This window comes from Saccoglossus kowalevskii, chromosome 14 (assembly GCF_978046115.1).
Source record: "Saccoglossus kowalevskii chromosome 14, keSacKowa6.1, whole genome shotgun sequence".
NCBI classification, from domain to species: domain Eukaryota; kingdom Metazoa; phylum Hemichordata; class Enteropneusta; family Harrimaniidae; genus Saccoglossus; species Saccoglossus kowalevskii.
In genome coordinates this window covers 19,617,558-19,634,877 of record NC_140654.1, presented here as the reverse complement: position 1 = coordinate 19,634,877, position 17,320 = coordinate 19,617,558, and the positions used below count along the sequence as shown (strand labels likewise).

Genomic DNA, 17,320 nt, shown 5'->3' with positions numbered 1-17,320 from the left:
TACCCAACATAGTAAAACTGTTCTTATGGTGAGATTGAGTTAATAGACCCCAAGTGGAAATTGTACACTATGACTCCCTAGGACTCAAGTGTAATGTTCACCGTGACTCCCTAGGACTCAAGTGTAATGTTCACTGTGACTCCCTAGGACTCAATTGAAATGTTCACTGTGACTCCCTAGGACTCTAGTCAAATGTTCACTGTCACTCCCTATGACAAAAGTGAAATGTTCACTGTGACTCCCTATGACAAAAGTGAAATGTTCACTGTGACTCCCTAGGACTCAAGTGAAATGTTCACCGTGACTCCCTAGGACTCAAATGAAATGTTCATGTGACTCCCTAGGACTCAAGTGAAATATTCACTGTAACTCCCTAGGACCCTAGTGAAATGTGCTGATACAAACTTACAAACTTAGCAAAAGTTATCTGCATTTTTTTTAAGTAATAATTTTCATAAAACTCATCAACCGCTCCTGAAGATAAACTCATGTAGCCAACATTTATGTCCTTATGTATTATGCATCATGTCCTCTGCACTAAAGGCTAAGTATTTTAACACATGTAGTATGTACTTGATTGTATCTCATAATAATTATCTTATTATTAATCTTATAATTATTACCTGTGCATGTGTCAAGATTTCCCTGAAACCCTAGTCAAAGTCAAGGGCTGAGAAGAAAAAGTAAAAGTCAATTCTTAAACAGTGATGGTAACAACTATATTATTTGTGAGAGCGGAGCAACGTCACAGAACATTGCTTAGATGTGCATCACTGTACCATGTATTTCTATGGGCACTGCGCAAGCTTCTGTGGAACTCCGGTTGAAGAGCCGATGAAAAACAGCTAAAGTCAAGGAAACAGTACAAACTCAAATTTGAAGTAATCCTGACCACTCAAATTTATATATGTTGCACTGCTCAGGAGAGTCGTAAAACGCCTGGATGGCCATCCCCAAGAGTAGGCACACTCTTAGTACTTTAGAAGACAGTTTATACCCAGAAAATACTGTCAAATACACAATGTTTGTTGTCTTTAGATGGATTTTGTTGGTGTTTTTTATAGAATTTATTTTCACTGATTTTTAAAGTAAAATACAGGAAAAAAGATCGTATTGCTTGATTTTATTTTCACTGAATCATTCTATTAGCAAAAATAAATTCTAAGCAAAAATAGCGAAAATAAAGTATCATACAGTAGCCACAGTGTAAATCTACCCAAGGCATTTATAAAGGCCTGAAAACTACAGCTCAATCTTGTATTAAATTATATTACAAGAGAAATAATAAATCATTATATATTAGATCTCATAAACTTCAAACAGTATTTCAAAATTAATAATTCTGTACAATAGTAGTCACATACATACATCAGTTAACCTATCAAGAATCTTCATAAATGGATACACAAAACTAAAATTAATACGCCTGAAGTGTTAAACCCAAGATGTCCAATTTATGAAACCCAAATTCATAAATCTGACATACAAAACCAAAATTGCTATCATGTTCTAATGTAAAAATTCACAATTTTATATTTCATAAAAAGTAAATATAAATCATAAGAATTCCCAATTAATTTATGACAAACATTTCAACAATTATTAATAATGTACTAGTCACATCATATTAATAAATGTATTCATTCTATTATTCAATATATTAATAATGTCTGAGTACGTGTGATAATTGTATTAGTCATAATATAAAAGTTAGGCAGAAGCCAACATTTATATGTGAAATCATAAGAATTAATTCGATAATTAGATAAAATCAAATGTTATAAATAAGAATTAATTAATATAAAAATATTCATTGCCTAATTATTATTCTACAACTCAAAAATTACTTGCTCATTATCAAAATACCTTCATGAATAGATGTACAAGCCCAAATTAATATGTCTGATATACAAAGACATTGTGAAGATAAATTTATGAAAACAAGCTGAAAATATTTTATTAATATTCACAAACATTGTCCAGTTCCTCTTTTCATCACAAATTCACAAAATAGTCCAGTTTATAGTTTGAACTTTCTTTCAGAAGAATGGGACAAAAATTGCCAAATTTTTTTTAGTAAAAACTGAAAATTGACTCAAATGTTGTCTGTTGGCTCTAAAATTAGGGTTTATTTCCAAAAATATTGAAGAATATAAGAAAAAATACAAACAAATTTGGACAAGTCTGGTGAAAAAGGTGTATATTTGAAACCATGCAAATATGCAAATCAACTAATTAATATGCACAAACTGATATCAGACATTCATCTACACAAACAGCAAGCATGTACAAATTTTCAATGCATTTGCATAGCCAAACTGCAAACACAAAGTATATAGTGAAACATATATGCAAATTAATTAATTAAAATGCAAAGATCGATACCAAACTATGTTTTTGACTCATTTGAACAACTTTTTAAAATTTAGCAAATAGGCAAATTATCTAATCAGGTGTTGGGTTCATCACAATGTATTTGTATAACAAATTGCATTCAATATTCAGATATTAGTGGGACACACATATCCATTCATACAGACAGACAGACAGACATCAGTATGACATTAGCTTCCCGATTGTGCTTTGCACACAGGAGTCAAAATTTCAAATACTAGTAACCCGAGTACGCCAACTTTTATCACAAAATAAAGCTGCAAAATTTGGTTCCATATTTTTTTATCAAGTGTATCCAATAGGCAATTATATCAATTTTATCGAAAAGAAACAAAAAAATTAGAAAAAAAAAATAAAAATATTTTTAATGGAGAGAAATGTGACATACAAAAAGTATTTCTCATCAAATTCATTCTCATTCAATTTTTTAAAACAACTTTGAAACAACAAGTAATCAATATGATCACTATAATAAGGGAATACCTATCATATTACTATCATATTATTTGCTTGTAAGTCTGTTGGTTCAATTGAGATTATTTTACAATTATAAACTACCGGTATATGAATGTACTGAACTGTATACAGGATGTTCATTTGAAACTTGATCTGACCTGATCCACCCCTTTTTTGAGCATTAGTACCACTGCAGTGACTAATACAAAGGCATGTCACACAGTACTTTCATGGGATTTGCCAGAAGGCGACAGTTGCCCACTAGACTACATGTAAGCTTAGTAAAGTGACATGTTGCTGATAATACAACATAAATCTGCTCAACTACTCAGAAATCTAGCCATTACTGTTTAAATTAATCTTGTAAATTATTTCTTTTTTCCAATGTCCATGTAAAATAGTAATAATAACCTTCACAATAGTAATGAAATTTTAATGTATTGCAAATATAGGTATATCACACGAATCAAATTATTCTGCGGACATAATTATTTTATGGAAATATTGAGGAGTAAATTGATTATTTTAAGACCTTTTCAACTTATGGTTAAAATAAGTCTCATTCCAATGATCCTGTTATACACAAAATTTTATTTTTTGTTTATGTGTGTTCTATTAGAGATATTGGTCTCTGTCTGGCTTCTTTATTCACCATAAAAACATTAAAATCGAACACTCTGTGAAATAAACAAAGGATTCTATATTTGCATATTTGATTACTACCTGTTCCTTGCATAGTGTTTACCAACAATTGTTGATATGGGTTGAAATATAATTATTGAAAGTTTTGAAAGTATATTCTATTAAACGATTTTTACTTATTTCATGACAATTTGACAACCTGTACATCAGAAACTAGATGCTCTGTATTGCCCAAGTTGAGATTGGGAGAATTAGAAATACTAAATTTGTCTATGCGCCTTTAACATCAAAACACACATTTGTGAATGTCTGAAATTACTGATATATTGAAAACATTTATACTGTGGAATACTATTTTCGCTGGAATTAATTTTCGCTGAAAAGGCTTTTTGGGCATTTTGTATGGAATTTATATTCACTGATTTTTGATGAGTTTAATGTGAAATATAGGAAAAAAAGTATATTCGCTGGATTTTATTTTCACGAAATCATCCCTTCAGCGAAAATAGCGAAAATAAATTCCAAGCGAAAATAAAGTATTCTACAGTATTTACCATATTCCAAACAGTTATTTAAAAAAAATATTATTGCAAAGTCATCAAATGAGCCATGTTCGGTATCCATGGAGATGATGTCACAAATTTGAATTGAGTGCATCGACCAATCAGACAATCAATAGACCATTAGATATCAGGATATGGAATATCAATATAATCCAAAGGGCAGAGCCATATGGAACAGGTATGATTCATGGGGTAAATGGCCAAATATAATTTCTAAGAATACTTATATCGTCAGTTTAAAGTACCTATACCGGTAGCAGTCGCTGCATCATGTTGTGTATAATATGGGTCCCATGCGACATACACAACAGCTAGTGCAAAAAATATATTGTTTGTTTACAAATAATTTGTAGCTGACATATATCCCCTCCAGGACATCAGATCTGCACAAGTTCAATTCATTGTAAACTATAACTCAATCAACATTTATCTGCTACATTGTATTCTCATATTTAGCAATAAACTTGAACTGAACTTGAAATGAACTACAGTAAAATGACTAATTTTCACTGGGTTTAAATTTCACAGATTTGCCATTTCAGGCATATTCTTTGGGTTTTAAATTCACGGTTTTATCATTTAGATAATGTGTTCTATGCTACATTTTACATATTCACTGGGTTTTAATTTAGCGCATTTTCCAGTCAGCGAAATATGCCAAATTAAAACCCAGTGAATAATTAATCCTTTTACAGTACACCACAGACCAGACAGATCTGATACACAGGTACCATGATATCCCTTAATTTCTCTGTGTACACGCGTTGCAGTTTCTCCCAAGAGAAATAGCAGCCATGACGCCTGCCTACAATGTATAAAGTCTCTGCTGATTGTAGGTTGCGATCAAACACCACAAGCTCAGCATCATGATGAGGGTCACCGGCAAAGTGCAATATGAGATTGTTCATTATAATGCCTGCGTCCGCAACTACCAACATTTTCGGCTCAACAAATTATGACATATTGAAAGAGGGTGAAAGCAAGAATTATGTGTTTTGCAAGCGTGCATTTCAGTGTCGAAGAGGATAAATATGACAAAGCATTTATAACTGACAGTGTTTGGTCACTTCATCACTTAAATGAAATACTAGTACTGTAAAGTAATTTATTGTAGCTAGAATAAATTTTCGCTGAAAAGACTTTGAGTATTTTGTTTGGAATTTATTTTCACTGATTTTTGACCAGTTGAATGTAAATACAGGGAAAATAATATGGATTTTATTTTCACCTTCAGCGAAAACAGCAAAAATTAATTCCAAAGGAAAATAAAGAATTTGACAGTAATGGTTTCAACTGCAGCACTCCCATGACTAATGGATTCAACCATTGCACTCCCATGAAATAATGGTCTCAACCGTTGTACAATAAAATTTTTAATGCTTAATGACCCCCTCCAGAGGAGATCCCTGGAACTATTGTAGAAAAACACAATGATCAAATAATGCTGACACACCCAAGAATTCAGCCAAGCATTATGTAATGCTGACATTCTCAGCTAAAAGGACATTAAATCTTTGGTATCATTGAGTCGGATAGTATCTCAAAATACAAAAATTATTTATAGATTTTTGTAAATTGCACATCTTGATTTCAAAATTAGGTTGAAATACTACGGGAAATTGAAACAAATAGAAACATAGCTATCATGTGACCGTAGCTGATACAGCAGCTGTCATACAATGAACAGAAATATCCTTCTGAAATGATCAGATGCAAAATCTATAAATAAGTAACAATCCAATAACGTTTGATTTCCATAGTGAGACAATAAAGCAGCAATACTGCAAAAAAATTATCTCCGTATGTTATTAAATTAGTTGTGATTGAAAGTTTGACTCAATATTTTCTCCCCAAGATTATTGTGTGCATCCTGCCTGAGTTTTGCCACAAATGCCAGCTTCAACTAAATCTTTGCTGCAGCGATGCATGTGCCGAGCACCCATGCATGGTTAACATCATTGCGTGAATCTTAAAGATTGTTATGCATTGTTAAAGAGTTTGCAGCACACAATGCATACAGTGTTCGAGAGCGCTTCAAAAGTCTACAACTGTCACAGCAAATAATGTGTAATTTTCAGCCATATTTGTAAAAGAAACCGGAACATACAATGCATTCATGCATTTCTATCAACACACATGACCAGCAATAAATGAAACTTGCTCACTTATTTTTGGGTGACATCAATTACGGTTTGATAAAATACAGAACAATTAAAACGACAGTAATTCTAGAACCCATTTTTACGGTGATCATAACGCATATCTATCCTATTCTCATGTTAAATAGGACGACGAACATGTCTGAACTGTTTTAGAAAACATAGTGGTACATACAACTGACATCACCTGTGTCTGATCTTGCGTTGAGGTCCATATCAGAGAATCAATACTAGTGAACACAAGCCACCTGCCGTTATCTCGTTGAAAGTATATCTTGTATATCCCTCCCCCCAGATTCTAAATAAAAACAAGTAGTTATTTTTAAAACCGATACGCATCTGTATGCCATCAATGTTAGACATGAAATTCAAGCTAAGTCCCCCACCACTGTATCTACACACATTCATATTAAATAAGACCACACACTGCGTCTAATTATTGAATATTTACAAACAGGTTATGAAATGATAATACGGGATTGGATTTAAATGATGATTTTACCTGATAACGGCAAACATATATTCCAAAGAATTGATGCTACAATGACCGCATCAGCCCGTGGTCGTTGAATGTTTCGCAATTCTTCTCTATAAATGTAATAACAGCAGGGCTAGCCAACATGCTTCAATAGAATGAGTTAACTCTGTTCTATTTTTAGCAACAAAATACATTCCCAGAGCAAAGCATTAAAGAGGACAGTCCATTTATGAAATAGGGGTGTGCAAGATGGAATAGAGGGACTGCAACTGTTATCTAATGTGCATGAGGAGGAAGATTCTGATCAGTACAATTCAATTTTGTTATTATAGTCTAAATGTCAAGAATATAAAATACTGCACTTAATATTCATAAATTTAATAAATAAGTGATGAAGTGTAATTTGCCTGATATAAACCTTGCAAGTTAATATTATACAGATATAATGGAAACAAAATTGATTGTAAACGAAATTACACTCTACTGTTAAACAAAATGGAGAAATTGAAAATGACAGAATGGCATGTCTACACACCCATGGCTATATATTTTAACCACCAATGATACACAATAGTAAAAAAAAAATTACTTTCATTTCCATGGCAACAAATTCTGTCACTAAATATAAAAACAAAATGGGCCATTGTGTTCTAATTATAAAGTGAAGATTCTCCTTTCACATAGCTATTAACATTACATCTATAAATGAGGTTTACAAATTGTTTACGAAAACAACAATATTCTATTAACAGAGTACTGTAAAATACTTTATTTTAGCTGGAATTAATTTTCGCTGATTTTAGACGAGTTAAATGTGAACTATGGGAAAAAAGGTATATTCGCTGGATTTTATTTTTACTGAATTATTCCTTTAGCGAAAAAAGCGAAAATTAATTCAAAGCGAAAATAAAGTATTTTACAGTAATATAATTTTGAGGTCATTTATATAAAAAAATTCATTATAATGTTGTATTGAAAAAAAGTCAAGTTTCATTTCATTAAAACAACAATAATGAATGCTACTAGTTTACAAAGTAAATATTGATGTATCTGTCTTTTTAAATATTCTATACACAATACTATAATGGGGGTGGGGGTAACTTTTAAAGTTACATATAGTGTGTGTATTTTCACAAAGTCTTTATCACTTTGATGGTTTTTGAAACTGGGACATTAAAACTGAAACTCCAAAGTGACTGTATGAGAAACTTGATTGGAATATAAAATTCATTTTATTTCAGTACACAGGATTTGGGTTAAACAGGTTTCCAGTTTACACAGGTTTTGCAAGGTTAGACTGGTTTTCAGTTTACACAGTTTTGCCAGGCTAGACTGCTTTCCGGTTTACATGGGTTTTGCCAGGTTAGACTGATTTTCGGTTTACACAGGTTTAGTCAGGTTAGACCGGTTTTCGGTTTACACAGGTTTTGCCAGGTTAGACTGGTTTCCAGTTTACACAGGTTTTGCCAGGTTAGACTGCTTTCCGGTTTACACGGGTTTTGCCAGGTTAGACTGATTTTCGGTTTACACAGGTTTAGTCAGGTTAAACAGGTATCCAGTTTACACAGGTTCTGTCAGGTTAGACTGGTTTTAGGTTTACACAGGTTTTGCCAGGTTAGACTGGTTTTAGGTTTACGCAGGTTTAGTCAGGTTAAACAGGTATCCAGTTTACACAGGTTCTGTCAGGTTAGACTGGTTTTAGGTTTACACAGGTTTTGCCAGGTTAGACTGGTTTTAGGTTTACACAGGTTTTGCCAGGTTAGACAGTATGTGACATATTTCCCATTTATATAGGTTTAGCATGTTTTAGACAGGTTTCCTAGCAACAACTTTTTGTCTTGAAATAAAAAAATACATTAAAATCTCAGCAAATTCTTTGTAGATAAACACCATTTATCACTGTAGATCACACCAGTATTATCAGGATCTTTACATATCAGACTACATATCTACTTAGATCTATGATCACCCACACTCACATGAGGAGCATAATACAGCTATGAGATATCTGGCAGAAAGTCACGACTAAAACCAAAAATACAATAATTAGATAATTGAAGATCAACAAATTTGAAAGAGGTTCACCTGAGGTTACCTTGATATAAAAGCAATTAGACTTTTAAAAAGAAGTCGAAAAATATAACTCTTTATGAAAAAAGACAAAAATATTTATCAAAATTTTTAGAATTGAAGATGTCACCCCCACATGAGCAAATCTGAAAAAAGTTCACTCAGGTAAGTGTATATTTATTATTAAGCAATCAGACAAGAAGAAGTCAAATAGCATTTTTTACTAAAAACAAAAATATTCATCAAAATTAGAAAATTGAAAATATTGTCATGAAATTAACAAATCAGAGAGATATGAACCAATACACCTGAGGATTTTAGAAAAGAACCCAAAAATGAGAAGTTGACACGAACGGGAGATGGAAGACAATAGCTCCGCTCTAGTCATATGTGCAGCTCCGCTTTGTCAACTTAGTGGAGCTCAAAATGATGAAAATTTATTTATTTTAAGGTCACAAACATTAAACTTGACATTTAAAAGGTTAACCAGTAATTTTATTGGTTCATGGCCATATTATCAAGTTGCCAGGGATGGAAATAATTGAATTATTAGCAAAATATTTATTGACTAGTTTTCTAAACATTTTAATATCCAGATTCAATAGTACATATTAGTTTGACAGGTCTTACAGCTGTCACTAAGTGGCCACACAGTTTTAAAATTGTGTTTTCCAGAATCAATAACAAATAAAATGCATGTGTGTTTTGTGAAAATGGGAATAAATTCAGGAAAAATAAATTATTACCAATTCAAATTTCATTATTATTATTAACATTAATCACATTTTTCTATATGGGTGTAACATTCATTCATTTATTTATTCATTCATTCATTATTTATTTAGTGGGTATGTAGTCTGTTAGGGTCCTATTTTGAGTGCATACTAATATTAGCTTCAATCATCCTCAAAGGCGGCAACATTTTGCATGGGGTGTCTGTGTGTGTGTTTGAGATCTGCTCACCGACCTCGCACCAAAGGTGTGACCTTACCAGGGGGTCCAGGGGATGCTCCCCCTTCACAATTTTGAAATCTAGACCCTCTGAAACACTATTTCCTGCATTTTTAGGGGCAAAGGGTTTAAGCACAATGGGTTTAAGCTTGATTTTGGAGGGGCATCCCCCCAAACTTTTTTTGGAGGGGCGACCCCCCTCTGCTGCCGCCACTGATAGTAATGTATACTTATTATGATAACATTACTATGATGTTTAGATGCACTGAAAACAGGAACATCCCACTGAACCATGCTTGTACTCTTTTTCTCATGTTACGCTGACCTCTGTGCCACACACATTACAACAAAGTTTTATCATAAGAGGGGACAGGTCACATGCCACTAATTAACCAGTTCGTAGCACACGATTTAAATGCCTTGCAAGAACCAATGACATTTTTTAAATATTTAGCTCCGCTGTCGACTTTGTCGAACGGAGCTTATCATATGAGTGATTGTCCGTCGCCATCTGTCGTCGTCCGGTGTCCGTCGTTAGTCGTCTGTGTCAATGTTTTACTTTTTCGACTTCTTCTTGAAAACTACAAGCCTGAATGCTTTGATACTTGGTGTATATGTACCTTGCGTTGACTTCTCTCAGATTTGTTCATTTTGTAATGATATCTTTAATTCTCTAATTTTGGTGAATATTTTTGGTATTTTTGGTAAAAAGTGATATTTTCGACTTCTTGTTAAAAACTGCAAGTCCAAATGCTTTGATATTACATAAATAGGTACTACATGTACATCTCTCTCAGATTTGTTCATTTTGTAATGATATCTTTAATTCTCTAATTTTGGTGAATATTTTTGTCATTTTTGGTAAAAAGTGATATTTTCGACTCCTTGTTAAAAACTGCAAGTCCAATTGCTTTGATATTACATATATAGATACTACATATGGACCACTCTCAAATTTGTTCATTTCATGATGATATCTTCAATTCTCTAATTTTGATGAATATTTTTGGCATTTTTGGTAAAAAGTGATATTTTCTTCTTGTTTAAAACCACAATCATTTATGATCAAAAATGATATTTTTGAATTCTTGTTGAAAACAGCAAGTTCCATTGCATTGATACTATACATATCGTTCATTTTCTAATGATATCTTCTGTTCTTTAATTGAAATGTGCATTGCTAACAGCGGAGCTATCTCAGCCGAGAGGCTGCTTGTTTTTTGCTCAGGTGCTTCCTGTACGAAGGTGTATTCACCTGGGTCAAAGGTGAGACTAACATGTGGTCTTTTGTTTACTACTTAGTGGCTGTATACCTGTGGGATTATTCTGTGTATATTTGGATGCTCTAATCTTTGTGTTTTTCCCATGATTTCTCTAGGTGCAATCCAAATAAAGTAGGTGTGTCTAGTTTATCTGAGTTTTGCAAGAATTTGAACTGGTCAACATGCATGTTTCTTTTATGTAGTTGATTACTGGCATGTTGATTTCCCATTTTTTGAGCCATGTTTTCAACTTTGTTCATATATTCATATAGCAATCTCGTCATATGTTAACATTGTCGTCTATGGACTTTCAATTAGTGGTATGAGCCCAACACCCCCTTCATTTAACTCAAATTTCCCATAATGCAATGTGGTAAAGACATTTGTTCCACCCCTACCTACTAATATTTTGTATAAACTTGTATAAAGAAAAACAAATTTAAATAATTAATTAACACAGAATAGTTAACTTTTGAAATTCACTTAAAAATCGACAATTCGTTCAAATAGCATTTGATCAGACATATGCAGAAATTATAATGCAGAGAGACATGGTGGTGACAATTAGAAGACGTGTATCTAACGTAATGAAATGCTGTAATGAAAGTTAATTGTAACTTATACAAGGTCTACTTGGGTGTGATAGAAAGGCTTCAAGACGATGGAGAATTCCAAATCAAGGAAGGTCAGACAAACTCCACTTATTAAATGTCAAAAAGTCACAAGTAAAATTTAAAGTAAGCTGTCTGTAGAATCAAGTGTTAATATCTGACAGTACTTAACCACACATCACTCACCACAGAGACAAGAAGGGCAGTGTAATCAATTACCAGGGGATATAAACATAATTGGCTAGGCCAGCATACCAAGGGTAATTTCCATGGTGATGAGTTCACATAGTTGCATGGTTTTCATAGTGACTAGTTTACACAGCTGCATGGTTTCCATGGTGATCAGTTTATATGGTTACATGGTTTCCATGGAACTGTTGGTGATGAGTTTACATGGTTTCCATGGTGATCAGCTTACATTGACTGCATAGTTTCTACAGTGATGGTGGCCAGTTTCCATGGTGATGGCAACCAGGTTTACATGGCTACAGTTTCCTTGGTAACAAGTTTACATGGTTCCCAGTTTTACGTGCATGACGAGTAACCAGTTCAAATGGATGCATGGTTTCTATGGTTACAAAGTTACATGGCTGCATCATTTGGTTGAAATGCATGGTTTCCTCAGTGTTGTGATGCATAGTGCATAGCATACCAGTACATGTATATCAATTCTAAGCATTCCATTCTATGAGCACAGGCTATTATTTTCTGGTTTTGTAGTGCCTACATTTGACATCAATCATTCCCACAGACATAACACATTGAGTCACTGTGTAAACAAGCAGCCTCTAGGCTGAGAAAGCTTCGCTGTTAGCAATACACATTTCAATTAGAGAATTAAAGATGTCATCAAGAAATGAACAAATCTGAGATCTGTCCACCTGAGGTACCTATAATATCAACACAATTAACTTAGAGTTTCCAACATGAATTTGAAAATATTACTTTTTAACAAAAATATTCATCAAAATTAGAGAATTAAAGATATCATACCAAAATTTGTCAAAGAGAGATCCATCTAAGGTACCTACATTGTATATGTTCAATATCAAAGCAATCAGACTGGCAGTTTCCAACAAGAAGTCAACATATCATTTCTTACCACAAAAATAATCAACTAAATTAAAGCTGTGAACAGCATTGCACGGGTCCAATCAAATGCCTCAACACATGACCATCTAACAGTCTACTGTGAAATACTTTATTTTCGCTGGAATTAATTTTCGCTGAAAAGGCTTTTTGGGTGTTTTGTATGGAATTTATTTTCACTGATTTTTGACGAGTTGAATGTGAAATATAGGGAAAAAAGTATATTCGCTGGATTTTATTTTCACAGAATCATCCTTTCAGCGAAAATAAATTCCAAGCGAAAATAAAGTATTCTACAGTATTCAAATTTATTCATCCATTTGCAGTCAGTCAGTAGTGAATTTGTGTATATAATGCATCTGTAAAAAATCAAATATGCACAAGAAGATTCCGACATCAATGCAATGTACAAAGATGAAGGTGATAGTTCAAGCATTAAAATCAAAATTATATTATTTCTTTGTAAGAAGCTTTGGCCATACATGTTATATACAAACTATCATGTTGATTGGTAGAAGCACCCATGAAACAATTGCCCAAACTTTTGGTAATTTTTTTCAGAAATCGAAAATGGCAGCCAAGCCATACGACTCATCAAAATTATACTATTTTCTTTGTAAGAAGCTATGGCCATACATATTATATCAAGTTGATCGGTTGAAGCACTCTTGAGAAACAAATGCTAATTTTTGCTTAAAATCCAAGATGACGTCCAAATCATGTGACTGATCTGAATTCTATGTAAAATGTCTGAAATAGTTCAATATATAGATACAACGTGGCAAATTTGAAGATAATCACCAAACTGTGGCATCAGTAAAAAACTACTTCCTGCTCAGAAGAAATCCAAAATGGCAGCCAAACTATGCGACCAACCATAAACTCAGATGTGCTTAACATATAGATGCTTTCAAATTTCATATCAATGTGTTTCTGAAGAAGAATATTTTCAAGTGTTTTTTGCAATTTTTCAGAAAAAAAAACATGGTTTAAAAAGTCACATGAACGCTAAAGTTGTTAAATTATTACTGATATTTATCACACATATTACTATATGCCATAAAAAATCAGATTGCATAACCCATCGAAAGTGGTCAAACAGCCACTTCTGGTTAAATTTCAATTCAATATGGCTGCCGAACCAATTGGCCAATCAAAATTCTTAAGGCCAGGTGCACCAGTTCACATTAGAGTCTATCAGTATTGAGAATTTAAGACCATTCAGTTCAGCAGTTTTCTCAAACGACTCGACGAAGTAAAGTTACGGTTGAAAAATGAAGAAGAAGAAATATAGGGAGCCTTAGCCTAAATATCTCTTTTTACCAAAAATTAGGGAGTTAAAGATATCATCACAATGAAAGAGAAGAGCTCTGCTCAACAAAGTCAACAGCAGATCTAAAAAATATATGGTCATTGTATGTACCAAAATGGACAATAGCTGTCCAAGATCTGGAGTGACAGAAATGCTTGATGAATTATTTAATATTAAAATAACAGTCATCAAGGTCCCATCATTTTTAATGTATGTACTAAGTTTGAACAAAATCCATCCATACATGACCAGGAATTGCTGAAATACTTATTTTTTAATGAATTAAAATGGCTGTCATTTGGCGATCTTAAATAAGAATCTGTGAACTGTGAACTACAATTTTCAAATTAAAAACATTTCAAAATCTGCTGTTTACAAGATACTTGGATCAAAATTTCAAGCAATATAAATTTCCAACTATATTTGGTTCAGAATTAACATAAAACATTGTAAAAATATTGTAAACATTTGCACAAAGGTTAACAACACTATCATGACATCTCCATATTACTGTACCATGCTTCTCATTTGCATATTGAAATCAGTGTAGATTTACCCCAAGAAAAAATCACTTTTCTACCTGAGACATGATAATGCCATTTATTTGTAGTCTGATCTGATGAGTGAAATTCACGGAACTTGACAGTTTATTTGCATTAGTCAGATCAATTATCTTTTCATTTACAGCATCTGAATTTCGGGGCAAGGCAGAATTGGTGATTATGGATTTAAACAAACATACAATAAGATCGATTTTGACTTCAATCAAGTTTTTTTTTATTGATGAAAATTAGTTGAATATACAGATATTAAATGTGACCTTTCCGTATAACAAAAGTTGCCATTAACACTATGAGCACTTTAATTTTTGAGCAAGATTTTATTTATCAGGGAGAATTGCGAAATTTGGTATAAGTGAAGATTGCTAGGCTTCAAATCGTACAAGGTTTTCATGAAATTATCGCAAATTTCCTCGCATGTTAAATAATTATTTGTGAAAGATTCAAAGTGCTCCTTATGTGACAGTATTCTTTGATGTTTACTGAGCCTCATAGCATTGTCTGCGTGTCATTGTCATAAAGCAAGACTTTTTTAAATACTAGCTGGCCTTGAAAGTCTTTTTCAGAAAATCATGCGAGTAAGCAATCACGTAATGACATGCTTGATTCAATCAAATTACTTACATCTGCAGAAATGGTATAAACAGAAATTTTACAAGTTTAATATACATGTATACTACAAAACATGCCTTTATATAGCATGTTATTTTAGCTTATTTAGCTTATCTGTAATTTCGCTAATTTAAGATTTAATTTTGAATAAAGTTTATTATCACCGTGAGATTGTTGGCACTTCAGCTAAATTAAGATTCTTTTAATTCATGCATTGGGTTAAATTTGCTAACAGTGGCATGTAGCTATTGCAGCAAGCTGTACAGCAATGCGATATCAACAAAGACTGTGCAGCAGCAATGAAATAAATGTAAGAATACGATCCTCTCTACTTGTAAATAGCTTTAGAATGCCCCCCAGGCTAAAAATAAACCTACTTGTGCATGCTTGTAAAGCACGAATACTTTCACTTATACCACTTCTGGTCATGTGATCCGTTGTTTTGTTTTGGCTGCATGCTTATTCCAGTAAATCCACTTTTGGCTGCATGTTTATTCCTGTAAATCCACTTTTGGCTGCATGCTTATTCCTGTAAATCCACTTTTGGCTGCATGCTTATTCCTGTAAATCCATTTTTGGCTGCATGCTTATTCCTGTAAATCCATTTTTGGCTGCATGCTTATTCCTGTAAATCCATTTTTGGCTGCATGTTTATTCCTGTAAATTCATTTTTGGCTGCATGCTTATTCCTGTAAATTCATTTTTGGCTGCATGCTTATTCCTGTAAATCCACATGCGTCATTCACATGCCGAGTGTAATTTCTACAGTTTTATATTCAAATACTAAGATAGCCTCCTTCTAAATTATTGAAAAAGTTGGCCAAGCTAGGATACGAGTTCAAACCCACAACATCAATCACTGACTGAGCTATTTGATTTCCAGTGTAGGTTCTATGGATAAATGGTATTAGAAGGGTCATTTCAAAGTCAAGTGGTATGCATTGAATTATTCATGAGCAATTGACAAAGCGTGCTGAATCTTTCAATTTTAACATTTTTTTTTTATGGTACAAGTCCAAAACACTCACTTGAAAGTGCAGGTTTACGTACTTATATAAACTCACAATTTAGTGGTATTTTAGTTACTTATCAATACGTGCTAAAGCAGTTAGACCTCATGATGGTTTATCCTTGAAAAATTTTACATTACTGTACCAATAAGGGTGTTTATAATCCTTTAAATGTCATAATTTTTTCATTATAACTTTGTTAATTTCGTAAGGCAAATGAATATAATTACATATTATACCTACAGGTACATGTATCTATCTAAGCCTGATATGTAGGTGTGAGTAGGCCCTCGCTGGCCGACTGGCATCAGACTTTACTAACGCCTAACAGAATAGTGTGTTCTCGTCGGCAAGATCAATACTACAAATTCGTAAAGTTCACGCCTTCTTGCAATGAGTTCAATGAATATTCATTCTGGTGGTCATGGTAACACCGTCATACAAAGTCGTGTTTGCAAGTCGGCAAAAATCACAGACTGTTTTCATCAACATGATGAACGTTGGGCCGAAATTTGCCAGCTCCTTATCTCACATTATTACACATAAACACATAAACTCTGCCGTGAATGGTTACTTTTTGATGGCTGTCATTATTCGACGTTCCTGCAATTTGATTGGTACTGTCAACAAATCCTTGAGGGGAAGTCAAAAAATACATTGTTCTGTTAGACGTGTGCTGGGTTTGGAGCACCACGGATGGTGCAACTCGCACAACCTCGTATCTATCCAAATTTTGGAACAACAAGCCATGCATGGCACAGTCCCTGTTATGGAATTTAAGATATATAGTTTTGTTTATAGTAATATAGCTGGAACATAAACATGTCAGGAATATGATTATGATGATTGTTTTAAAAACGATTGACATTTGTATCTGATCGTCAAACGAGTATTGAGAGATATTGCTCTGGAACAGCATTAATTTGAACATAATCAGTGTAAGCAAGTCAGAGATATGGCACAAGAACCACATTCACTAAAACAAAATGGCTGCCAGTCGGCCATTTTGAATCTTACATGTATCTGAAAAACAAAATGATGTGCATCAAGGTCCAATATGGTCCAATGTATATACAAGGTTTGAACAAAATCAATCTGTAAACAGCCGGGAAATGTTTGATTTTTATGATTTTTTAGCACAAAATGGCCAC

The 17,320-nt window shown here is 33.2% G+C and overlaps 1 protein-coding gene across 4 annotated transcripts in view; it reads right to left on the bottom strand.

The window, feature by feature from the left end:
- Nucleotides 1-17,320, bottom strand: part of LOC144350042 (uncharacterized) — a 98,595-nt gene that overhangs the window by 61,448 nt on the left and 19,827 nt on the right. The window contains exon 1 of one of the 4 annotated variants that reach the window (XM_085508008.1): nucleotides 6,717-6,832. The exons of the other annotated variants lie outside the window; for them this stretch is intronic. The gene's annotated coding sequence lies outside the window, so the exon portion shown is untranslated. Of the gene's footprint in view, nucleotides 1-6,716; nucleotides 6,833-17,320 lie in introns of those variants that run through there. 4 annotated transcript variants of the gene reach the window in all.